The sequence below is a fragment of the Anarrhichthys ocellatus genome, unplaced genomic scaffold, assembly GCF_004355925.1.
Source record: "Anarrhichthys ocellatus isolate YVR2014 unplaced genomic scaffold, GSC_Weel_1.0 scaffold11, whole genome shotgun sequence".
Taxonomy (NCBI): Eukaryota; Metazoa; Chordata; class Actinopteri; order Perciformes; family Anarhichadidae; genus Anarrhichthys; species Anarrhichthys ocellatus.
This window is the reverse complement of record NW_022280041.1, coordinates 5,265,548-5,273,684: the sequence shown is the minus strand read 5'-3', so window position 1 is coordinate 5,273,684 and position 8,137 is coordinate 5,265,548.

Sequence of the window (8,137 nt, the reverse complement as noted above, 5' to 3'; positions counted from 1 at the left end):
TAAAAAGCAGGACTTGAGGATAAGTTGATCTGATGATTAATTAGGACTCTGGTTTCATTTGGTGTCAAGGCACTGGCTGTATAAAAAGGCAAGATGGTGTCATTGGGATTATGAGCAGGGTAAAGGTTAGCAGAGGATTCAGGGAAGAGGTGGAAGAATTCGCTCTGGATGAATGCTGACGAGTGAGCGTAGGCGGTTTGGGGTTCAGGGTTGGGCCGAGTGAAACACACGAAGGATAAAGGAGGCGGTTGTTTAACATTCCCATGACATGCACTTGCTCTTGTCTTTGTCACATTACATAATTAAACATCGCCCATTACAACCACTTTGATAAATGGATGTTCATCCGAGAGAGGCCCCTGAGGTTTTTAATGCGCCCCTCTTGGCCAAATCCAGACTCTCTCTTCTTCCGAAACCAGATCATCTGTCTGGCACCGCCACCGTAACCCACCGGATATGGTTTCAACGTTTTTTTTTTCTCTGCTGCTTTCCATAAATTCACACAGCCGGGGTGCCGGAAGAGCATGTCGAAGACGAGCGTGCGTTCCTTGTAAAGTGCCGTTCACGAGTATTTCACACCAATTCTTTTGTTAATGCATGCCGACTACAAATAGCACGTGTTTTAAAAGGGGCCATCACCCCCCTTTCCTTTCTCCCCAGTAAACCTCACATTGAGGTCTAACTTATAAAATATAACCCTTAAAGTAAAAAAAAAAGAGTTTTGAAGTGACTTGGCAGCAATCGCTGTCTTTCAAAAAAGCTTATACAGCCAAATAGTGGTAAGATGAGATCAACATCTCCGGCGGGTGATCTTTAGAAGCAGCTATGCTTGGCTGGCAAAGGGCTGGAAAAATACTTGCTGACAACCTGGGGGCATGTTTACAGCATAGTCGATCAGAGGAGAGCGACGCTCATATTCGTGCTCTGCACTCACACTTTCCTAAAGCCGCTCTACTTCTATTCTTCATTACGCTGAAATGTGTCTGATGAATGTCAGGAAGAGAAACAAATGCATTCTTTTATGGATTGGGAAAAGCTGAAATAACAAGATCTTTTTGCATACGTATTGCCTGTGAAAAATATTCACCCCCCTGTCGGAAGTTTACATGTCTTATTGTCTCACTTTTGTTAAACACAAGAATGTCAAAGTTAAATCATTAGTCTTCTAGATTAATTACAAATATAAATGGTACTGTGGAGTTATCTGAGGTACTGGCGGTTCGAGACCATTTCAAATGAGGGGGCCCACATGCAAGTTTAGGGGGGCCAAAAAACTATAACATATCGCCGCCACCTCCCCCATTGGCTCTCCAAAAGACGAACAATACGCACATAAAGACAAGAATACTCTTCAGTCAACACTGCGATGAATAATACAAATGTTCCCTCTCTGGAGATAAATGTGGGCTGAAATGTGATTCCATCTGGAATAATGATCTATTGGAGAAAACGCAGACAGACTGCAGCCCCGCGGACTCATACCTCTGTCTATTTGTTTCTTGATTATAACTGTTTTTTGGCTTATGTATGTTCCTGCGTATCATCTGCTGTCTTTTTATTGTCTTAAAGGGAAAAAATCTAAGAGGAAAGGGCAAGGAACATAAGAAAGTACGAGTAAAATAGGATCATCAAGGAGTAGCAACATGGGAATTCATCAGTGTTTTGATAAATTAACATTTTAGAGCTTTGTTCTGCTGTAACAAACTAATTTATTGTGATTTAGGGGACTTAAGGTTCTGTAACTGAAGAGAAGAAACCTCCGGTGTGTGTGGTATTCTCTCTTGCTACCTGTTAACTCTCTTTGGCCTGTTCACACTTTCGAACTGCGGGCCTGTCCGGGTCAGGAGCTGCTCTGGAGAGCAGATGAGCTGGATTTGGCCTGTCTCACACGTTTTAACATTCCTCGTCATGGGCAAGCAGTCCGGGCCAGCAACACGGAGGCAGATATGTTAAATTGCTTTGCGACTCAGTGATGAGTTTCAAACGACTAAACAGTGGTTTGTACAAATAAACACACACACACAGTTTTCTATCAAGCTGAGAAGATTTCCTAGGGTTCTACATTGCAGCTCTGCTCCAAGACACAGAGCCTTTAAATAAATATGGTAAATTACATAAGCTCTCTCTCTCGCTCTCTTACAGCGTACAAGTTTGAAGCTGAACCAACGCACCTGTTGGTGCATGTTACCACACTGACACCTTTTGTTAATTTGCAATTGTCCTCAAGCCGGTCAGAAATACAACACTGGGCTTTCGGGTGAGAAGAGGAAGGCTACGTATGCGGTCTGTATTCTCAAGCTGCATTCCTGCCTGCACAGTGGAAGCCCATCTGTGTGTTATTCCACACGGAGCGGATTCCACGAGTTCTGTTTTAGGTGTAATAATCTAATTTTAGTGGGGCGGCCCAGGAGGGGGAAAGCAACAGACAGCACAAAATGGATTATCGCTGCTTGTATCTTTAGCTAAAGGCCTCTGTCCTTCGCGTTTGCACCGCCAACAAAACTGCCGCATGTGCGGGGCCCCCGGGGGCCCACTGCACCTCTATGCACACACGGAAGGTGTTTCAGCCTTGGCGTTGACCCATAAGCCCTGCTTACTTCATTTTTGAATAAAAAAACACATGTTACCCACTTGATATTTAAAAGTGAGTTTCCTGTCAATCCCCCCCCTTCACAGCCTCATTCAAGTTGGCAAGACGCTCTCCAGCAGCTCCAGCTTCACGTTGATATTGAAAAACAGATGGAAATGAAATCATTGTGATTTCATTTTGCAGTCACGCCAACAACAACCTCGGGCATGATGGAAGTACAACTAAGGCCTCTGCTGTCAATTGAATCCACAAAATGTCCCACAGGGGGGTTAACAAAGAGGAAAAGAAAACACAAATGTACTCCAGCTCTGCAACAAATAACAAATAAAAAACACCCATGATTTTTGTTGGATAATTTATTATTGAAATTATTATAAAAAGGAAACAAACAGCAGTCTGTTTTAAAATAAATCTCAAGGCACTCAAGCCCTCAACTGTAAAATTGCATGACTTAGAAATGTAGCTATGCCCTCTCATACAAAGAAAAAAAGGACCAATCGGCCTTATATATCTATTAAAGCAAATACGGTATATTTTCTCTTGGATACAAGTGCTGCGAGGGGATTTTAGGAAAACTAATCAACTGCAGACGTTAAAAAGGAAAATAGCCCGCAGTCACACGCATTTTGCGGGCGTTGTTAATAGACCCGAGAATAATGATTCACTCACGGTCCATTAAACATTAATGTTTATCATATTTAGGCTGATTACTTTGGCAAGAGCTAACAGTGAAGCCCAGAGCGTAATTGCCTCCACTCTGTGCAGCTAATTGCACTTGTTAAGCACAAATTGGCTGCAGTCAATTAGTTTTATCTCACAGAGAGGAGCAATAATATTTACAGTGTTAGGTTATCCCAGTTGGATCAAACATCTTTATTCAGATGTTTAAAAAAAAATATGCATGTATGTTTGGCATTGAGGAGATTTTTTTCAATTTTAAATCCAGTCCAACTAATCAAATTGTGGTGTTATGTTCATCTTTTATGTTTTATTCCATCCGCAACAACATGACAAACATATAATATATATGCTTAAAGTTGCTGACAATTATATCATAATAATAGTAGGATTTTCCCAGTGGCAACATGTATTAATAATTTGTGTAAAAATGTATTAAAATGAAGGTCTTATAAGGAAATGATGTCCTAGTTGTTAAAGTAAAAAGGTTGTGCTTACATGAGAGGGAAACAATTTAAAAAGCATAAATAAAACTGCAGCAAACTTATTCATTTGGCCTGTTTTTAGAGAAACAAACGTAACTAAACCAATTATTTATTCATAAAAAAACATATAATAACAAATAAATAAATAAAATAAAACACACGCATATCGGCGGAATTTCTAAGGACAAGTTGAGCGATGTCAGAAACAATGTCAGGCTACTTAGTGGTAAATTATTAGATCATTTAGAACAGAAAACCCAAGGCAATGCGTAACACTTTTCTTTTAAGCTACATTTAGCAGATCAATAAACTAATGTACGCCTATGCCTTATAATTGACCTCAGTGACAAATCAAATACAGCCGTTCATGTCTTCTCTTTACGCGCGACTTCAACGTCAGATAAAACTTCACAAACACCTCAAGTATCACAGAGCCCACAGCTAATACAACTGTGGAAAGGGGAAGAAATAAATCAGCTCACCATGTGCGTCCCAGTGATTCTCCTTCTCCTCGCTTCTCCGGATCATTAAGAGAAGCGCAGCAGCAAGTGTCCGGACATCCAGCTCCAGCGCGTCCGCAGAGCAGCAGAGCAGAAGTAAACCTACCGAGAGGGGGCAACACACCGGGTACTGGAGGAAGAGGAGGAGGAGGAGGGAAGATAAATGAACGGGATCAGCTGGGAGGTGCGTCTCTCCATTTAACTGAAGTGAGCCAAGTACTCCCACCTCATGAGGAGCCACTCACATCCTGCTTTACGCACAGCGCGCTTCTGCCAAAGTACTTTACAAGGCAAAATGTCTTTATCCAACTCAAACAAGCACGCTATTTTCTATTAAACTTGATTTCAAGGTGTAAAACGTTATGCATAACGTTTTCTAATATCTCATCCGTATTTTTTTGTTTTGTTTTGTTTCTTTAAATCTACAATTAAGTAGTAATAATGTACATGTTGTCACTGAATCTCAACAACAAACCTATTTCTTCCAAAATCTAATGCAGTGAAATACTGGCCCTTTATTGTGAAAAGCTGTTGAAACTTCATTTATGCAATAGTGGAAATAAGTATATCTATTTCGATTACTTTGTGTATTCAGAATTCCCTTGTGAAAAAAAAATAAATTACAGGGGTCATTTTTCTGAATTGAGTACTTCTACTTCAGATACTTTAAGTGCTAGTACGGTATTTAAGTAACAATGCCGGACTTTTCTTAGTAATAGAGTATTTTAATATTGTTGTGTTTTAGCAATGACACAGTCACTGTGTAATTGATGCACAGTTACAGGTTAAAAACAACCCGACAAAATGAAATGAATCTCAGCCAACTGACATTCAACTTCTGCTCTCATATTAATATATAAGTAATAATAATAACGTATCACTCTTTGCATAATGAGTACTTTTTCATTTGATACTTATATACATTTTGACAATACCTCTGTACTCTGTACTTCTGGTTTTATTCAGGCTGCACTTCTTATACCCTGAAAATGTAATTCCAAGTCAGAAGTATTTCAGTACAACATAAAAATATTTGACTTATTAAGCAACAATCAGTGTTAAAGTTTGGAGGGGAAAAAAATCCATTTGTATCATTTATTGAGCATTTAACAACTACGTAACCAGGACTGTAGACAGCAACGCAACAACTGTAATCAATTTCATTTGACATAATTCATGTCACTAAATCCTGATGGTGCGTGACATCAGCTTGTTCCAACAAATACCCACTTAAAATCAGTCAAGACAAATGTAAAATATAAAAAAAGTCTCTTAGTTGAAATAACCAAAAACTTTGTCATGACATCTTGCATTCATATATGAAGGAATGTTTCAGGGCCTTTAAGTCAGAATGAATACTTCTTCCATGACTTATAAAAGGCTGCACTTGATGACACGCTTAGTCTCATCATCTATCTGAAAATGAACCAATTTCACTGAATTTGTTGTTGCAAGCTCTGGAGAAAATCAGACAAACCAAACAAACCAATGTCAACACACTTGAGGGGAAACTGAAACAGGTTGATCTTATTTAGAGACAAGTGGCTTTTTTTTTCTTTCCAACTTTCAAGGCAGTTTTTTCTTTCCTCTTTAAAAAAAAAAAAGAACTAGAATTTTAAGACTCAATTCCACAGCTCAAGGACATGAGTTTCTACCTTGCACAGATCTTCCACCTTCAGGTTTATTACCACAGGCGGGCAAATTGAGCACACAGAGGAAAGCCAGTTGTAATAGTCTTATCTTGTATCGTCCAGGCAAAGATCTCACTCTCCAGTTTGCTCCAATTATCCCTCAGTGGAATAAGAAAAATGGTTGAAGTTAATTGGCTGCAGTGGATCGTTCTCAGATGTGAACCAAAACTGATACAGATGGAAATATAAGAAAGAGAATCAAGGAGGAGGGCGGAGGGAGGGAAGACGCTTGATTGGAGAGGAGGAAACTTTCCCAGAGAAAGCCATAAAACTGATTGATGACTTCCCCCGAGGAATGTTTCCCCAGGTGTGCTTTGTATGTGTGTGTGTGTGTGTGTCTAATAGTTACAGTGCAGTTAAGAAATGCTATCCTTGGACGCAGGACAAGTGCAATAAAGTAAATTGAATGGCGAAGTAGCACGTTTATGCGTCAATATTACACTTTTTGGCAGCATAAACACAAGAGATTTCAGATAGCTGAGGTGGGACTCAGTTGGTTACCATTTAAATAACACAAATTGATAACAGAAATGATTTGCTAAAAATGAAACAAGAAAACGTTTAACTGATTAAGAAAACACTTCAGGTGGTCCTTGACAGGTGCCTCATTCTGCCAAAGTTTGAAACCTGCAGCTAAAAATGTGCTGAGAGACTCAAATCCTAATAAACAAAATACCATGGAGGTGTAATTATAAAAGTCAACTTTAAGCCTCTTTGACAGAATAAGAGCATATTTCACAACAAGGGCGTCTGTTTGATGGATTAGCTGTGCTTGAATGTTTAAAGTACAACAATATGGCATTGTACTGGGGTTTGATAATCAGATATGAATGTGGTGATGCACATAGAAAATGTATTTATTTCTCAATTACTGGAGCAATGACACACCATGGGCACACTCAGAAGAAGCCTTAAATGCATGTTGTGGTACCACAAATTAAAGGATGTGCTGTATAGGCCTGTTTTACATTTATAACTCTGTAAGTGAAACTTTTATTATGAAGGTACAGAAAAATAATCCTAGAGCAAGAAAGAAAGGTCTAATAAAACTCTGAGGTACAGATACAGATATATTTGATTCATTATTCTATAAATAAGATTAGCAAAATCTGATTGATAATCTTTTCTGGAGGGTCCCCAATTTTCAATTCAGAGCAAAGGAAATATTAATGGAAGACAATGGATGCATCTCGAGGATCCGTGTTAGGCCCGGTACCATTTAGTATTTATATCAATAATCTACGACAACAAACAAACCACAAGTATGGGTTAAAAAGCCAATACAATACCAACATTACTCGATACTGGAGAAACATAATCGTCACAGTTTTTAACATTTTTTAATTATATTGAAATTTTTCTTTTATATATATTTTTCCATTGAGGTAAAAATAAAAGTCTTTGATTTCCTCAAGCTAAGAATTTATGTAACTTTATTGTTTCATAACACATTCCCCAGTGTGTTATGTGGAGATCTATTATTTTTTAGGATTTAAAAACTATATATTTTTATTTTTTTATTTGTATTTATTTCCTCAATTGTTTTATTTTAAATCATGTAATTTGTTGTTAATAATTTCCTATAGATATCTTAAAAATCAATAAAATTGGATCACAAGCATCTTCTGAAAAACTTTAACAATTAGCGTAAATAAAGTACAATTGGCCGTGTGCTTTACTTCGGGATATCGAGGTGGAGAGGCTGTAACAAGATCCTCTTTTAACGTGGAGATGTATCTCACATGTCCGGTCCATTTCAGGGGGTCGCCCTCCGTCATCGAAGTAGATCTTCAAGGAGCTCGTATTCTCTCCCCTCTGACCTTCTCCAGTGTATACGGCAGTCTGGAGAGGAAGGAAACGATGGACAGACTTTTGACACAAACTGTCCTGAACCTGCAACAGGGATCTCTTATCGATCTCAAGCATCACCTCTGGACACGAGAAGTTAGCATAACAAAATACACAAAATTGAGCTTGTTCTTCTTCAAAAAGATCTACAAAGAGTATTTTCCTGTCACTATGATGATTTTGTTTTACTGCAACAAGACAGATGTCGGCAATATAAAAACCTTGACTGAAGGCTCTAAATCACGGTTGGCAAAAACAGCAGAGTGGCAAATTATCCTGGTTGCCATGAATCCAAATGCAATGTTTTTGTTTTTCCAAGCTTCCCTCACTTCGTGCTGGCAGGTG